Here is a 19,408-nt window from a genome sequence, read left to right as displayed (position 1 = left end):
AAGCATGTAATCATGGGGCCTTAATTTCATAACATACTCCCTCGCTTTTGCCCTAGAAAGAGATGCATTTGTTCCATACTGGTTCAGACTCCATTTAATGTCAGAAGCCCTCTCTGGGCAGTTGCAGGCTCACTGCTGTGAAACTCGTGGGTCCCAAGTCAGAGAAACTGGAGGAGACCTGGGTTTTCGCGAGACCATGGTCTCATTTCTCCAGCTCACGTGCGTTGGACAGTGTTTCAAAGGAAGAAAATGTCTTTCATTACAGTCATTGCTCCAACCTTCTGCTCTTGTTCTTTCTGTTTTTCATCCAGCAATCTCTCCTCAGCAAACCAGCAAAGGACAGGAGGGGAAAGAAACAAAACAAAACACTACCACCAAAGCACAACAACAAAAAACAGAAATCACACCAAACCAAAACCCACCAGGGAACCACACGGAGTTTGCCAAGCTGCATAGTTCTCTGTGACATCCTCTCCCCCAGTCTCCATCTGCCTCTGCTTCAGCAAAAGCAACATCTCTTGCTAGCTAACATCTTTTCAGAGGTAAACTTATTTCTGACGAGTCTCCAGGAACTCCCTAAAATGGTTATTATTATTAATAATGAAATCTGGCTCAGTGGTGCAAGCAAACTGCTGTAGCTTGCACTCCTAAAACTGGCAGCCCTGTTTTAGCTCAATGACCAGTCTGTCATTTTGTCCTACAAGGGCAGTAGGTTGACTTAGGTTCATCAGTCCTTCCTTATCCATATGGGGGATTTACACTACGTTACACTTCGCAAGAGAGAAAAATGTGAATAGATGATTTTATTTTATCTTATTTTTTTTGGTCAAAAACTCTCTTTCGGGAGCCTGACTGAAGTTGCTGAACAACCCTGACTCGATCAAAAGCATAAAAATTTATGTTTACATCATTAATTACTTTACATAAAATTACAGCAGCAAAAAGCTATGGTTTTGGTGTGTTGCTCATCCTATGTGCTCAATATTATAACTACAACTGCTTTGCTCCGCCATGTTATCAGAGAATGTCATCCAGCTGTGTTGTGAGGTCTCGAAGAGGAAGAAACTTGGAGGGAGGGCAATGAGCTAGAAGAGTTGTTGGCTTAGATCCCAATTAACTGATCTTTTGGAAGAAAATATATCTCAGTGAGGGGTAACATTTTATATTAGGAAAAAGGAAGGAAGAACGCTGCAGAAACTGAGATTATTTTCTTGCTCGTACTGAAAAAGTACTTAAAAATGAACTCATTAGAGGCCACTGCATTGTACATAAACGATCAAAGTTCTCTTGTATGTTGAACTAATCTGTCAAGCAAAGGTCCAGAGTTAATCCATCTTGCAAAGGGCCAGATTTGTAATGCACTAAGACAACCATTACAGGGCAAAGCTCTACGGAGACGTCAGACATCAAATCCCTCAGAAAACAGTCAAAAGCAAAGTCTCTTTACCTTGCTGAGTGCTACACATCAGCTTTGTTAATCCCTTACTAAAGTTAAATATTTAGAAGCCAAATTATAAATTAGTATAACACAGTAATTTATTGTCTTATCATCAAAAAGTAATAGCAGAAAAAAATCAATTTCGAAAGGGCTCTTTTCTGTGTCTAACTTGCCAATTTTGCAAAACTGTAATTTCCCTTGTGGGAAAGCCATTATATTGCAAGTATACTACTGTACATATTGGCTGCTTTTCCATGATTTATATCCAGACTTTTGCATAACATACTGTCATTTCACACAAGTAACAATCTCTAGTGGTAGATCAGATGTACAAAATAGCTTCTTCCTCTCCAATCCTTTAATGCTGCTTAACTGCAGGTTAAGTGTACCGAAGGTTAATTATTTAAAAGAAAGGAAGCATCACAATGAACAGTTACGCCTGTAGACAAAGTTGTTGTTGTCATTTTCTTTTAATAAAAAGGGATTTTAAACATTCTAAAAATTTAAATAATATGAATAATCTGAACTGACACACAGTAATCACTACACTTTCCATACATATTTTGCTCCACATAAACTTTTAAGGCCACTGTAGTTTCCTTGCTAAGCATTTCTCTTTATTTTAGATTTGCTTTCCTCTGCAAAAGAGGAATGTGAAGTTCACTTGGAGAAAATATATGTCCTGGGGGCATTCTATAATGAATGACTTGGCTTTCTCTCTGTAAGTGTTTGTACTATTTTGAGATATGGATATATAGCAGGGTGGTTACCAGCAGTTGCTTTTGTTGTAATTTCTGAAATGGAGCTTCTCATGTTTCAGAGAATAATTGATTTTTTAAAATAGCTTTCCTGTAGCTATGCAACTCATTTTATTCTGGCACTTTTTATTTCTGCTCCCCCCTCCCCCTCAGAAGCTTAATTACCTCTTGCAATAATATACACAATCAAATCAAACAGCTACATGATAGGTAGTTCCCCAGTATCCATGAGCATTCACAGAGAAAAAAAAGAACTTTATAATTTTGTCATAGACACTCCAGTTATCTTCCCCCACCCCCATTATCATATCATTAAAGTTGTGCTTCCAACAGAAGTGATAAAACAATGTGAAATCTTTTTATTGCTCACAATGAAAAAAAAAAGTCTGTATTAACATCCTATTGTGATTAAATGTTTCATGTGACGCACTGCTATAATATATATAATATTCTTCAGGAACACGTCCTCAAGACTTCAGATCTCATATGTGTATATATACGTGTATACACACATGCATACACATACACACGCGTCTTTCACGGGTTTCACTTTAAACAATGCACTTGCAGCATACGGCATCTCCTTGGCTTCTTCCCTTTAGGGAAGCAGATGCAAAAGGAACAAAATGTTCACAACTCAACAAAATACAATCCATGTTTTTTTCAGGTACTTTAAGAAGGACACTTACACAAAGCTGTGCACATCTCTGCTGATGTCCCTCCCTTTGTCGTGCCCTCCGTAGAGAGTTTTTACCAATATCTCCTGCTGGAAACTTGCCACTTACTTTTGGCAGAAGCAAGCAGCTGTGGCCTGTAAGTGGATAATCTACACCTGGCTGCTGCCCCATTGCCCTCTGTTTTAGCTTGTGGGGCTTTATAACTTCCAGGCAAGGGGAATTAGGGTTCAGAGAATCTTTGAGACAGGTCAAAGCAGTACCCTGTGCGTGGTGCTCTTTGCCAAGAGAGGTTTTGGGCAATGAGAATGGAGGACACAAGTTTAGTTTGAAAATTAAGTACAGCTCACAGACATGATACATGAATGACAGTATCAGGTAAATAATTGTGGTTTAGCTATTAATTCTGAGTTGTGGGGAAAGAAGACTAACCCTGAAAAAAACAACAACCACAAAAAAAAAACACGTACCAGATCCTTGCCTTTGCAGTGTGTCAAGTCTTACAGTCTAAATATTAATTAATAATATTGATGCTTCAGTTGTTTTATTAAGGTCAATGAAAGCTTTTTCTAAGCAAGGATCACATTTAGAGGCCCTGACTCCCTGAGCTGCCACTGCTTTGATCGGTCCACTGGGGCATTAGCAAGCAGGAAAGCAACTTTGGGAAACACACTGGATCAGATTGCTATTGAAACTATACAGCACGGCATCCAAGCATGTCACTGGTGCCACAATATATTGTTATATTTTCATATACAACACACTACCAAAAAAAAAAAAAAACATTCTAAAGGGAACTGAGAATATCTATTTATACACTTATGCTTATACGTACACATATTTTCAGTAGTCTACATACAGTGACATACATTTGTGAAGATCTCTACAGCAGTTGGCCTTTAAAACAAGACACCAAAGCAGAGCTTTGGAAGCCAAATCTCAAACCTGGGGACACAGATTTACATACTCATGCCACAAACCCTTCAAATGAAAACAAAGTTGACTTAAATCCCCCCCCGACTACTAGAGGCAGACTTTTGGTAATATTTCTGACATCAGTTCTATTGTTTCTCCTTACAATGCACTGACCTAGATCTGTTGGTGTAATTTTTCAGCTTCTAATACTGATAATATTGCTTTTAGACAGTGGTTTCAGGGTCCTTTTGAGATGAGTTCTTCAAAGCTGTAGCTTAATCCATTCTTTATTAGCTTCTGTAAAGTGATTACTTCTTCAGGGCTGGATGGAAGTACTTAAAGGAAATGAGCATTCTGTTACCAAACATCGCTGCTCTACTTCCAAAGCATTTGCAGGATTTTTAACGCTTTAGGCTTGAATGATGGGGATATAAAACAAGAGAAGACACTAACAGAAAAGTTTCATATGGTAAATGTGTTGACACTCTGACATTTTTTTTACCGAAATCCCCAAATGTGACAGGTGCTCAGGGACTGATGGCCTGTGACGGGCAATCTTGAGGTCACTGGTGCTGATGCTGCTGTTGAGATGTCATTTTATTTTTTAGCTCAAAATGAAAAATTGCTCTCTGCACGTAGTTTATTAGAATCCTGTTGCAACTAGGGGCTAGGGAAAAGTCACATCACAGCCGCAGATTACCTTTACAATGCTCCTTCCATTGTGCACAAATAAAAGACATAAACGGGTTTACTGCCTCTGCCAGGCTGCAATTAGAAGATGGGGACTTTCTCCTTTGTGTCCATGCGACCTTGTTCCACTAATTCCACAAAACCTGTGCTGCTTAAGACTAGTTTAGGATTGTTTCAAAACAGTTATTTGATGAATAGCTACAGAAAATAAGTACCGCCTGATGTCAAGGAGAAGCATCTGCTGCTATGGTAGTAGCATATCCACCATCTTGAATGCAGAGTGCAAATCCAATACAAAAGAAAAGATGAGAACAAAAAAGGAACAAGTTTCAGAGCTGTTGAAAGCCAGAAATGCTAAAAATATCTCCCTGATATAATTTTTATAAATGCTTGCATTCTAGTCCAGTCAATGGCTGCTGTATGTATTCCACAACAAAAATTAACTTTGGAAAGAAAAAAAAATATTGCCTTTAAGTCTCTTTAGGAATAGAAAGAGTGCCCCCAAACCAAAATGGGGATGGCAAACTTGTGCTAAAAGTATAGGACACGTGACAGCACTGGCAAGAGAGTTGAGACCTGACCTACCAGTATTGATAAAGGGGCTTTGTTCCTAAATTGACAAAGGAGAGGAACAGTCCCCTTTCTCATACTGGAAGGGGAAGCGATGGGGTATGGTTAGACTCGGAGAAGTGCCGCTTGTAAGGAAATCCCAAACAAACTAACACCAAACAGTGCAGAGACTTGCAAAAAAAGTTTTGAAGGTAGACAAACTTTTGATCCCATTTATCAAAGTACTTGCTGTTCCCATCTCAAGGTGAAACAATAATAAATAGATAAAAAATTAATTGCCTTCCCAAGCCTCTTAAAAAAAATATATATTGAATTTTTTTTTAGGAAAACTTGGCATAGGGCAATAGGCTCTTGCAAACCCTTATTAATTAATCATTCCAGCCTGCCATCCTTCACATGCTTAAGGAATAACCAAGTACAGAGCCAAGACATTCATTTTAATAAAAGAATATATGCCATCCAAAGGAATGCAGATACCTGAGAAAACATACTTTGGAATAAGAATTGGAGACAGACCTGCTGCTGAGGACCACCGCCTGCCTCAGCTCCTGCAAACCGCTGCTCTTCAGGGAAGGGTCAGCAGTGTGTCTAGGAGGGGTGTGCTCCCTTCAGCGTGGAGATCTAGAAAAAAAAAGGCTAGGGAGCACTCGTAGGGTTCAAACAACCCTCTGCAGTAGCCCCTTTTGACTCCTGTTTTGTCAGGTTGTCACTCTGGAATAATTAATAACTTCACGGAAGTGCTGTGTAATCTGGCAATTACAAAAGGATAGCATAATGCAAACACGTTACATTTCCAACTTCGACAGAATTGATTTACATTTCTGCTAGTAATTTCACTCCAGCAAGCAGTCTCAGTTTATACGTTTAGGGTAGCATCACGCATCCCTAAAAGCCCCTGTCTTTTTTTTTTTTTTTTTAATTTTAAATTTAAAAGCTTAGTGAGAAGACAAGAAATAGTGGTATAAGACAGTACTGAAAATCAGACGTGAGAACTACAAGTTGAGCACAGACAACGTGATGGCCACTTTCTGGTTTCCTATATACCAGCTTCCATAAAGGAAGACGAAAGCAATCCAGGCCATTCTGACAATTATAGTGCCCTAATAAAACCAGTCAGTTGGATTTCGGAGCATACTGCTCCCACCACAAACCTTACAGTTTATTGTCTGCAGATTGAAATGTCTTTCTAATGAAAATAAATTCAGTATGAGGCTGCTGGTGTACTTCAAGCCATTCCAGGCGTTCTCATTTTGACAAAGCTTATAGAAAGACGTTCTGTGCAAAAACACTCAACATAGGGAAGGAATAAATAGAAGAACCAGCTTCGGAAGAGTGACAACTCATTCAATGTTGATTTATAATCTAATAAAAAGAACAAGTACTCGTTCCACAGGAAGTGTTCTTACCTGCATCAGGGTTTTTTATTTTATTTTTACACCTTTGTTTGCTTTCCCACGTACTTGTCCTGTAAATTCAAATTCATTTCCACCTGCTCATGACCAGAATTATTGCCTTTTGTTCATTTCTCTACATCATGCTGAGGCCCCTCCAAGGAGGGGACAGGAATTAACCTTGGATAAGGAGCACAAACATCAGCCTTCTCTTAGAACAGCTGAAGAGCCTGTCGCTGGTGCAAGGAGCCCAAAGCTGAACGCTGTAACTTTGCCAGAGCGCTTGGTTTAACTATTCAACTGAATATCTTGAGATACCAGATGTTAAAAAGTGAATTCTCCATGCTTTAGCAAGTCCACCCTAAAAATTAATACTCCTATTTTTAAAAATGTAAAAAATTATTTTTGAAATGTAATTTTATCTCAGAATTAATTCTCTATTTTTACTCAAATTGCACTAAATTCTTTAAATTTAATAGAGACAATACATGTTATCATACAAGATATTAAATACATCCCAGTTTTAGCCTTAAATTCTTAAAGATTACTTGTACAAAAGCTGTAGAATAATGTTACCAACTCAAATTAAGGAAAATATGCAATCAGCAGAAGCGTTCATCTAGTTAGGCAGTACAAGTCCATGGAGAAGCTGTGTCTTTCCTGGAGATTGGCTACCTATTTCACCAACTTCTTCTGAAGCACTGTTGCATTTAGTTTTTTTTGTCTGTTTTGTTTTGGTTTTTCTTTGGAAAATAAGACCAAAGTTCTTATTAAAAGTCCACCAAGCATTTTTAATAGGATTAGAACAATTCCCCAATTTTATATCTTGGAAGCAAAAGCAAATAAAGCTTTCTTTTTCTTTTTTTTTTCTTTCTTTTTTTTTTTAATTTTTAAATAATGTAACTTGTTTTCCTAAGTATTTGTTAGTGTTATCAACAGGAAAAATAACATGGTCTATAGGACACAGCTTGAAACCTTAATTTCTGTATTTTGCCTTGCCAAGCGCCTGCTTTGAGTTGGTCAAAACATTTCACCTCCCGCTCCTTTCTCATTCTTTTCCCTTATCTGCTTTATTTTGGCTACAGCCTCTCGTGGAGCAGGAGCTGTTCCTCCTTTTGTGTTTGTACGGTGCCAGCCACGATGGGAGCGTGGTGCTGCTCGGGACCCTGCTGCGGACACCTTGCCGGTCAGCTTTTGGGGATGCTGGGGAAGATCCTTTTGTCCCCCTGGCACCCCGGGGTGTGCCAGGTGCCGTGCCTGCTGGCTCGCTCGCGTGTTGGCCGCGCTGCTTTTCAGCAGCCCAGGGGGCCGGGAGCTGGGCAAGGCCTGTAAAATAAATTTTGGCACACTTTGGCAGCTGCCTGCACTTAATTGTGGTTTGGTTCTCAGACAAAGCAGAAGTGAATGAGGAGAAGGGAGGGGAGCCCACATCGCATGCCCCAGCGATGGCACAAGAGGCACAGGACAGCCAGGTGCCAGGGAAGATGGGCAAGTTGGGAGGAGAGTGGTGATCCCCCACCCAAAAATGAGGCATGGAGGAGGAAAAGGAGGATGCTGCTCCCACCAAAGCTCTCAGAAGAGACAGTCAGGAGAGTTACATCCAAAACTGCATTCCCATCTAATTTTCTCTTACCTTGGATCTTCACGACACAAAAGCAGAAGCACAAGATATAGGCAGGACTGGGCTTTCCTTTGGAAGGAAGCACTTGTCACCATTCCAGCTTTCCCTCACTCCAAAATATTTCACTCCTCAAAGCCCTTGGGGGTACCTGGATCAATATCCCAACCAAATGCAGCCAATCTTACAGCACTGAATTTAAATGTGATGTTAGCGGTACCTCTGCTGCTGAGAAATGTTACAGCAGAAATACTTTTAGAAACAGGTGTAAGGAACTACTCTAGCTGTGCTTGCTTTGCACAGCTTAACGCTCCTGAACATTTCCCTGGGGAATGACTTTGAGGAAACTCGTCTACTTCATTTTTCTTTCAAACTTTTCTTTAAAGGAATGCTGTCTAAAGATGGAGTGAATTTTATACCTCCCAGCATCTATTTGGAAAAGACTAAGAACAACGTCCCAATACCATGAACGTTTATGTGTGTCACACTACAGTTGCAGGTGACTCACAGAAAATTATTACCAAAGTATACACAAAGACTACAAATATTTAGGCATTATTACAGTTTCCTCGGGTCATATATGCACTTTGTTTGTCCTGCCGTCAGGACATCAAGCAGCCGTAAATCTATTCCGATATCCACCATCACTCCTCCAGCATTGATAAAAACTTGTAGCAGCATTCATTATTTGATTAGTATTCATGTTTAATACTTTATTTGATCCATAGCACCATTTAGTTGTTAGCCATGCAAAAATTATTTGCCGTATAAATTATACACGGGAAAAGGCTGGAATTGATTAAGTACGATTCAAGGCAGAGTTGTTACGTAAGGCCATTCCTTTGACATCCTGTATGACGACTGTGTGATAGCTGCTACCACAAGCACGACGACTCAGACCGTTCACACCCATCGAGCCACCGTCCAGGTTGCCATTCTCACTGTCCCTGAGAGCCCATTTCCTTCTCGTGCATTAGGAATCCCGCTCACATTTGCTTTCAACACTGCTCACTCAAGACCTTAATAAAGGAAGATCTGCATCCTCGTTTTGTCCTCACTGCATTGTGTTTACAGTCATTGTTCAGGTACTCTGAAACCTCAGATACTCTGAAACCAGTTTGGTGAAAGCCACTGAGCACCTCCCGTGTGCAGGTACCTCGCCAGAGCCTTATTTTTAGATCCCATTCTATTCCGGCTCTTGCTCTGCCTGTTCAATGTCAACAGTATGAAATGAATTCTGCTGGGCTAAGCTGCCCAAAAGCTGTAAACACAGGTATGTAAGCTGCTTTACAGGAGCTGTTTTAAATGTACAGCTGGTTTACAGAGAAACAAGCAGTTTAAACCTGACCAGGCTTTAAGGCTGGCTGAGAATATTGCTTTACTAATCTGCTTGACTTCCGTGACAAATAAAATAATAGAAACTATTGTGAAGGGCAAAAACAGTTGTGAAATGAAAAGCAATGATATAATTTGAGGTCACTGAAATAAGAGGAAGAATATAAATAACTAACAACCTTGGCATTTTTAGGAGGTTACAGATGAGCGTGATAATGGAAGTTCACATGATGCAATTTATGTGAATTGTCACAAAGCCATTAATAATATTTCACATGACAGGAGCCAGCTCACCTTGCTAATAAATCTCAGCAACCCTGGGCATTTCATGGGGATGGATAAAGACCCGCTTCCAAAAAATGAACAGGATGCGGCACTGCTTGCACAAGAGCACTTCCAGAAGCAGAATTTCTGTTCTCACTTACTAGCTTGTTTCCATCGAAGGCATCACTGACAGAAGAGTTTTACAACCACTTTTTTTTTTTTTTTGGCCTCTGCTGACAAAATGAAAACCAACATCTCTAATAATTATTAAAAATACGATGGCATGAAAAACAATGTCTCTTTTTGCCCAAGTAGATTTTGGTGTAAATAACCGTACCTTCATTCCCCTTTTCCTTCAGTGAACTCCTTCTGACTTTGAAAACCCTTTAAAAAATAGCACTGCGCTTCTCTTGGTTTGAGAAAATACTGAGATTCCTTTTAATGGTAGTAAAATGGCAGTCTGCCACTCACTTTTTTGTGTGTGCATGCACACTTGGGCCACCAACAGGGGCCAAAGGTTTACTTCTCTTGATGTAACCAGTAACATTCAAGCATAAATTAATAACCGGCAAGGCTTTTCAAGGGGCATCAGCTGTTGCATTGCAGGGCTTACAAACCGTGTTAGGCTTACCCTGGTCTTTCCTTTCTCCCTGCTGTGGCATTTTAATGTCTTGTTTTGAAATTTCTGGGGTGGACTTAATCCAATGAACCCAACAGGTTGTGTTAGGAGTGGATGCATCACGCACAGGACCTAGCCCCCAGCACTCACGTGGGTCCAGCTAGAGTCTGTCCCCTGGGATGCATCCCCCTTGGCACCTGCTTGCAGCAGGGAGATGGAAATGGGAGCGAAGGGCAAGACTGAAGCCCTTTCTACACCTCCTGGTAAGCCCCAGGCTGAAATGTTTATTCAATATATCAACCCCTGTGCTGTTACAAAGTCTAAAACATACTACCATATGTACATATGCGTAGCAAATATAAAACCATGCCAGAACAGGCTGAGGCAGAAGTGTGGGGCTTTTAAGATCCATGATTGTGTTTTAGAAAAACAACACACTGATGAAAAAAAAAAATGGCATTATCACTGAACTATTCATATTCAATTTAAAATGGATTAGAGAGCACTCTGAGTGTAAGTGCTGTACTTTAAGTAGCAATGATATTTCAACCATGTATACAGCCTATTACATTTCATCTCCTTACTTCTTACAAAAGCTTCAGTTCAGCTTTTGATACCTACACTGTTATTAAAGCTGCTTGTAATAAATTAAAGGGTGTCAGTGCTCTTTTATATAAATCCTTCACATGCTGTCCCTCTCACTGCCTCTTCAACAACCTTCAAGAGCGCAGATGCAACCAGAGATGGAAGAGCGCTCCCACTAAGAAACCCAAACTGATATGGCTACAGGGGATATCTGGAAAAAAAAATAGTAGAAAACTTGGACAAACCAATTTCTTTGGCAATGTGGAGAAGTGAAATTCACCTTGCAGAGTCTTCTGGTAAAGGACCCAAGCTGGAAAGCCTGCATGGGAGGACTGGAAGCAGCACCAGCCGCAGGATGTCCACCGTGCTCCGTCATACGGGATGTGCACGACACACAGCCACAGGCATCGCAAGTGTTTCGGTTTTAGTGCTGTAACTGTTATGAAATCTTTGTGTGTAGTAAATCCAGTAAATGTCTTTCCTCATACCACAAAACAGACACTACAGTCAACACTGTCCAGATTGCACTAATCTCTCTAAACCCATTGTAAAACCAATTCCCATAAAACCTGCATATTGCATATTGATTTTTCTGTTCATATTTTATTACAGCAAGTTCTTTCTGAAACCATACCACCGCTTTTTGATCCTTCCATTGTAGCAGTTTGTGCAGCTGTAAGCTGTAATTTAGTTTTCCTTTGCATAATCATGCATATATATACACACATATTCAGACGTATTTCTTCCATAAAACGTCACTGATGTGAAACAGAGAAAATAGATATCCAGATTTCCACAGTTCAGATGACAATATAGAAAGTTCTTTCACAGAGCAAATCTCATTAATCCCCTCAAAGGCGGAGTTACCGGTTTCACCATCTAATGTATATGACTCCTTAACTCCTTATCTCCATTCTGTCTACGTTGACATCTAAGAGCACGTGCATACCCTTGAACTAACGAGATCATGCTAGACGTACATGTTCTGCCATGAGGCAGGACTGTGTTATTTTACTGCCATTTTATTGACACTGGGACAGCAAAGGTGCCTCCATGCTGTTATTTTTACTGTAAGGACGTACCAGCCTGACTAGCACTGTTCAATTTTTCTAAGTGAAATTAAACAACACTTCTACCAAACATTAAACAATTCATATTTAAGCATGGGTATTAATCTATTCCTCATTTTTGTTTTGTAGAATATTTCATTATATTTAGAACGCTATAGTGACTTATTTTTTCCCCAAAGGAAGGAGTATTTTCTGATATTCTGCATTAGAATAGCAAACCCTTTACGAACGAACAGTGAAAACTGTAGTAAACATCAGAGCAATCAACTCCAGATCTGGGCAGAGCATGCATTGCGGTTTTACATGTAAAGCTGTATCAAAAGAAAACAATATCATTAGGAAACTGAATTGTTTCACTGAATTGCCATGGCTCCTGCTGCTCACTTGGCTTCCTCACACCCTGCTCTTCTCGGCCACACCGGTAAAATAAACCGCTTTGAGTAGTATCTACAGCGCGCGATACAGGTGCAATTGGGGAGGTCGTGTATGCTAAAAGACATTTAAGGAATGTTTTTACCTTGCTAAGCAGATTTGTTATGAAAATCATTTACATGCTACAAGAACCACAGATATCACCATCAGCATGTAAATCACAGCTACAACCAGCAGCAATAATGTCCTTATATCAATGCAATATTTTTACACACACCTGTCTCTTCCACATAACAATCTACAACAGTGACAGCTCCAATCTTTTATTTAATTTGTTCCTGACCTTCCAGATAATGCTGCCTGTTCTCTGCCTGCATTTTTTCCTTGACTATAGCAGTGACACTGTCCTGAGAAATTGCATTTGCCCCTCTCGGAGCTGTGAATATTGAATTCAGACAAAACTCCTTCAAGATATTTTCCTAGAAAGGATTAAACTACAAACCTCTATTTATGTTATTTGTGCATTAAACTCTTAAATATGGATTCAACAACAAAACAAAACAATCACCAATTTAAGCGTAGGCAGGTATCCATTTTTCTAGGAAATATTTCCCAAGAATTCTCTTTTTAGTTTCATTACAGAAATCCTGTTAAAATAGCTTAATTTTGTGATACAGTCTGAGTAATGATACAGAACTGCAATTAATTCCTCCTGTAAATCCTTCCTTAGATCTATACCAACACATTTGCCTTTAATTTCAACATGACTAAAATTAAATGAGAGTATTTTCCTTATTTTAATATTTCTACAAGTAAATATGGCTATTTCAGTTCTAAAAATTTTTGAAAAAATCCACTTAAATCTAGACGAGTTGTTAATTTATCATGTACAGAGGATATGAAAAGAATATTTTATCATGGTGTGAAGTTAAAGAAAGAATGGCACACTGCAACAAAAGCACCACTCCTGTAACATATTTCTTTCAGCCATTTTTGATCTTCCAGGTGCTTCGCAAAAGCCATAGGAAAAAAGTGTTTTCTAGAGAGAGATGCTTTACATATATTCAGATTAGGTCTCTTGGACATTTCAAAGTTTGCGTGCTTCTGTATAGTATATAATTCAATATTTGCAAAATATCTGCACATTCAAGAATTAATAACAAGTAGGCAAAGAGATCCTGAACCTATTAAACAAATCTAGATGAACCTGAAGGAACCAATTTATTCCTCCACTTTAAGCTCTCAACTTGATGATTATCCAGTGATCTCCCAGAAGGTCAGCTCAAATGGGAATTCCCTTCCCCCCCAAAAAAACACCACCAAAACCAAAAAACACATGGAATTCTCCAAAACTGTTTCTGAATATCCCCACCTACATGTCCAAGAAAAGTGTTTAGAAGGCAGAGGAAATATTCAAACACAAACTTATTTCTGGTAATGAAAAAGGAAATAGATGATATTTTCCAGGCCAGTCCTAACAGTAATTTACTCATTTTATTTGTCACTGACTAATTCTGACTTTGTGTTCCCCTGGTTATATTTCAGCAGCATTCTGCACCACGAAACTTGAAAAAAGGAATAATTTTGTTTCACTTGCTAACAGTAATCAGAATAGAAGACACTTTGGGGTTCACTAAAGGTAACTGTCTTTTTTACGGCCTCTAGAGAACAAGTGACCTTTATTGCTGCTATACTGCTCTGGTTTGTCAGTGTTTGCTTTGCACGTTGCAAAGTGTGTTTACTCTTATCAGTCATTATTGCTTTCATTTACAGTATTTAGCTGGAAAGCAAACAAGCAAGATGGACGGGGGGTTAGGGAAATGTAAAACTGAAATCATTGTATTAACCATGCTACATCTTTAATATCCTTCATTAGTTTGCATAGAGTGGGTAAAACTGACACCTCATTATACTTTACTGCAGATTGCACTCAGGAGTGAAACATTACGGAGAAAAGTTTGGACTCAAAGTGCTACATCTGCCGAACTTCACCCTTGACTGCATTTGGTTTAAAATTATTTTCACAGTCTTATGCCTGGTCGATTGAATCAAGTTTTAGTCCATGTGCACTATTTGGTTCATGGCACTAGAAAGGGGGAGATGTCTTTAAATATGACAATGAAGCAGTGGCTTTGATTTGCAATTTAGCATGCAGCATGGGAAAACAATTTTAAGTCTGAAGATATTCCCAGCTGGAGGTATCAAACTACTTGTGCATATATAAAAATATGTATAAATTAACTCCGGTTAATTTATGAGTATTGTAGTACTTATAAACAGATGACTGACAAAAGCAGACGCTGTTGGTATCTAATATGGTTCTAGAAAAAAGCTACACGTCTCAAAGCAAGTTACAGTGGTAGACTGTAGTACAAAGCAGCACTGTCAAGATTACGACTGCCCAGATATATCTCTGCAAATAACTCAAAATTTGCGATTCACTAAACTTGGACTTGCAGCCATCTTGTTCTGAAGCTCAGTACCTTGAAGTCCCAAAGTCCTGGCTTTGACCAAGACTTTCAGAGTCCTAGAGGCAGATTTCAGAGGCTGTAAATTCTGGAATCAGCTCAAGCTCCACTGACTTGAGGCACTTCACCCAGAAACAGGAAAAGAGGTATGGAAAAAGGAGTTCATAAGCTGTGGAGAGTATCATCCAAAGCCGGGTACATGACAACACCAAATGCAGCCATTGACCTCAGATGTCCTTCTCAACAAGACAAGAAGTCAAACTGCCCCAAGCTGCTAAGTTCCATCCTTACTGAATGCACCATGAATCAGAATCCTAAAAAGAAAAAAAATCCATTTTATAAGGATCTTATAAATGGAGCTCTGCTAAGCTTGAGTGAAATCAAAGTTTCTCTTAAATTGGAAATCTTGTATTTTGGCAATCTTGCTACATGATTTAAAGCAGGATACCATCTTATAGGGAATACTGTAGTAGAAAACTTGTCACCCCAATACATTTCTAGCTACATCAATGCAGTCTCTTCCTCTGTGTCCTCACTTGCTCTTAATCAATACTACTGATCTCTAGTCTACCCAAAAGGCAACTATCAAAACGATCTCCCCTGCCCATCAATCTGATACACCACTGCCCTCTTCAAATTCTTCCACTCTTTCCTATAGTTAAGCACATCCACCATAAATTCCTCAGCCTTGCATTCAAGTTCAGCTTGAGTGCCTTCTTGAGCTTCAGTGCCTTCTGCACCCCAATTTAGTTGAAGAGCACCAGGACAGTGAGAAGTGACCACTTGCTCTGAGTAACAGAGCAGTAACTCGTGTAGTATAGATAGGACGTATCAGTCAGATATTCCTTTTTATTGCCCAGTGGAAAGAAGCAAGTGATATATGGAGGAGAAGCATGCTGGATTGCAAACCTGATGAAGAGTTTACTAATGGTGTGGGACTGGTGTGTGACAATAGATTGAATTAATTCTCTCAGGACAGAAGGAAAAATAACTGCAATAAAGCTGTCTAAAATATCCAATGAAATATGAAAATTGAGTGTCAACTTTAAGTTGTAGCAGAAATTATCATTATTCAAAATGAAAAAAGCAATGAGGCAGCAAAAGATAACTGTAAATGTTGACAGTATCCTCAAGATGTTTCCCTTGTAAGAAATAATTTAATGATAACTAAACACCCCCTGAAGATTCAAGATTCGGAAGAGTCTTGACTTATACACAAACTTGTTGAAATACTCTTTGCTGCACAGGAATGATTATGTATTGACAAGAAATATTAACCTGCTTGTTAAAGCAACACGATAAACATCTGCTTAACTCACCCAGCAGGGCCCAAAGTACATTCAGTTTTGCATTAAACTGCGTAAACTGTATAGAATTTACCAGCAGCAATATGCAATTAGAGCTGAGCTACAACTCCAACACTTTGTCCTCTGCTTAGATATACAGATGTGCTGCTGCAAGCACACTGGGAGAGACCAAAAGATGTGGGGCTCGTCTCCTGGCTCTGCAGGGTGCATCCAGGGTGATTTGATTAGTTTTGTGTTCTTGCTCCTCCTTTAGTTGGTAAAGCGCTCGTGCACCGTGTGTGCCATCTGAGGGGTCCTCAGGGAAGTCCCTTGAGCAGCCTGACCACAGCCAGAGCCATGCTCTACACAGGGTGTCAGGTCAGGAGGATAGGCCAAGCCCTTACATTCACCACGTTAGATACTGTGTGGGCAGTACAAGGAGTGTTATGGCTTAAAATATACCAGAGCAAGTCCTAGTAGCCTGAACCTGAATTTAGTAAAAAACTAGCAGATCCAAGATGTTTTGAATGGGCAGTATGGCCAATTGCTTGGGAAGGACTGCAGGAGTACACTCAGCTGTTTCTAGATTGGCAGCTAGCAGCGCTCAGACAAATGCAATGGTTTTGGAAATCTGCAGTTATTATTAGAGATGTATTCAATCGATCCATCTCATCACCTCGACCTGCATCTGCTTTGGCTGAGCCCCAGAAATATTTGATTTCTACAAGACACAAAACAATAAAAGCAACAGGGGTAGGCATATCTCACTTGGTCCATTATTCATACTACATATAGAAGAACTGGTACCTTAAAATATTGCTGATCTTAAATTTCTCGCAAGAATGTCAGAAAATAATAAGGGAAAAAAAATCAATAATGGGGTGAGGAAACAAATTTACAATAATCAAGAAAGTCTAAAGCTGCTCAAACATTTTTCTTCTTAGACTTGGAAGAAGATATGAAAGTTGTCCTCAGCAAGAGATTCCAGAAATAGTTTGTCTAGTGTCAGCATTTTAATTTTGTGTTACATATATACATACATACACATAGACATATGTGTGTGTATAAATAGGCCTTTTTTTTTTATTTTTCAAATATAAAACTATTTTAAGATTAAAAATAATTCCACAGCTGTGGAATGCATGGATTTAAAAAGGCTGACTCCTTTGTCCAGCTTCTCACATGACTCACTGCAGAGGAATGCTTTCTTCTAAAGGGTGTTCTTAGGGAGCGTAAAAAGAGAATAATTATGTCTCGATTCCTTTATAAGCTGTCCAGAGATTTAAGATAAGTATTACTATTACCAAAAAATAAAAAGGGACGGGGCAGTACATCCTGGCAGAACCTGGAGTCTTTCTACCTAGGACACTGTCTGTGTGTGCATGCGTGCATTTTCTTGGCTGCTATTACCTACTTATAGCATTGCTGGCAGTCAGCTGTGGGATCCTGCCCTGTGAGCATGGATCAAAGGATAAAGTGACTCTTAACTCCTCACAAAGCATTCAAGCTGGTATAGTTCAACGCCTGAAAGTATGCCTTATGTATGATCCAATTATTTGCATTAAAAACAAATTGAAAACATGAGCCAGCTAAATTAAGAAATATCTAAAATTAAAGGAAGCATATTTAAGATGTGAGCACCTGCAAAAAATGATTTCAGCCTCTTTCAACCAGATCACTGCAATTCGTTCCCCACAGGTGCTCAACAAATCTTTCTTCCCTGTTGACAGCCACGCACGTTGTCTTACATACAATTCTGTCCCATTCACTCTAACCTGAAACATTCTCTCCACAGTGAATGCAATGTTAGATTTTCTATAGATTTCATAGTTTTCAATTTTCTTGCATAAATCCTCCGTAATCTCGCTCTCTCCTTGCTTATTATATTTCAATACTTGCCACCTGTAACTCAATTTCCCTTTCTTCAAAAATTGCAGATGCCTTCCAAAATGCCAGCATCTCTGCAACTGCTTGAAATTTCAACTCAATCTTTGTGGCATTTGTAGCTCACAATTCTGTCTTCGAAATGACGCCAAACTTCAGCCAAAATGTATTGCTTGCTGCTCCTGCCACTTTTAACTTTTTTTTTTTTTCATGCTTGCCCCTCCCCATATTTAGGGGGATTTATATAGTAGTGTGAGGAAACAGAATTGAGGGGGGGACAAATTACCCTGTCTGCAGTTGAAGGTGTGAAACACATACTACATAGAAGAAAAGAATATCTTTAAGTGCACACATCTTTTTAATGATGCATTCGCTGCTATAGCAGTAACAATGGTGGAAGTTTAAGAAGTGCAGTGAATGATGAGATACACCAGGGAAGAGAAATCTTGCCAACCACGTGCCATATTTTAACATCTGTACTATTATATTAACTTCTTTACAAGAAGACTCATGGGTTGATCCACACAGATGTACTGATATTGCCCTTCCTATTTTCTTTGGTCGTGTTCAAAGAACAGCTATAGAACAGAGCTTTGCGAACAAAGGAGTTTTGCTTCCAGGAAACCCTCACTGGCTGCTTCGACCTGGAATAATGGTCCTTTCCCTGGTCAGCTTTAATTAAAAGCTTCTCCAGGCACAAAAGAGAGGTCAGGATTTACTTAAGAAAGCAAAAACATTCATCTGAAAGGGACTGGAGAACGAAAAATGTATTAAGAAGTTTGACACAGAACATGAAATAGATTTTCTTCACTCTTTTCATTGCCCCTCATTCTCCTTAAAGTGTATTATAGAAGTTTTGTCCAGAGTATTTTTCATAAATTTCTTTAGAATATTATTTCACTGATGTCTGACCTGCCAGACTGCTCTAATATAAAGCCAAATTATTTTCATTTTTACTGATTTTGAAAGTTTTTTTTTTTTAGTAATACTTTAGAGAGAATAATTTAAAAAACCTCAAAATAATTAAGTTTTCAGTGATTGCTGTATCACAGCATTGTATAGGTTGGAGGGGATCTCTGGAAGCCATGAGGCCCCAGCCCTGCCCCAGCAAGGCCACTCAAAGCACGGCCCAGGGCCACGTCCCAACAGCTTCCTGGAGGTCCCCAAGGAGACCCCAGCACCCTGTGGTACCCGGGCCAGGCTCTGGCACCCACACAGCACAGAAGTGCTTCCTGGGGGCCAGAGGGAGCCTCCCAGGCTCCCATTTGTGCCCAAGGCCCTGCTCCTGGCGCTGGGCACTCCTGAGCTCGGCCCTGTCCTTGTGGGAGGTCCTCCAGAGCCAAGGCACCTCCTCTCCAGGCCTAGCAGCCCCGGCTCCTGCAGCCTCTCCCTTCAGCTGAAGGCTCCATGCCCTGCTTGATAGCCCTGTGCTGGGCTTGCTCCAGTACGTCCACGTCTCTCTCAAAACATG

General features: G+C 39.7%; 1 protein-coding gene across 1 annotated transcript in view; it reads right to left on the bottom strand.

Annotated features, from left to right (window-relative positions):
• The window catches only part of LOC308199620 (uncharacterized protein), a 372,210-nt gene that overhangs the window by 259,251 nt on the left and 93,551 nt on the right, over positions 1 to 19,408 (bottom strand). Inside the window, exon 10 of the mRNA XM_080604046.1 lies at positions 2,886 to 5,666. The gene's annotated coding sequence lies outside the window, so the exon portion shown is untranslated. The remainder of the gene's footprint in view (positions 1 to 2,885; positions 5,667 to 19,408) is intronic.

This window comes from Anser brachyrhynchus (assembly GCF_964034855.1).
Source record: "Anser brachyrhynchus genome assembly, chromosome: 9".
NCBI lineage: Eukaryota > Metazoa > Chordata > Aves > Anseriformes > Anatidae > Anser > Anser brachyrhynchus.
Note: the sequence above shows the minus strand (reverse complement) of the source record. Positions and strands in the feature narration are given on the sequence as shown.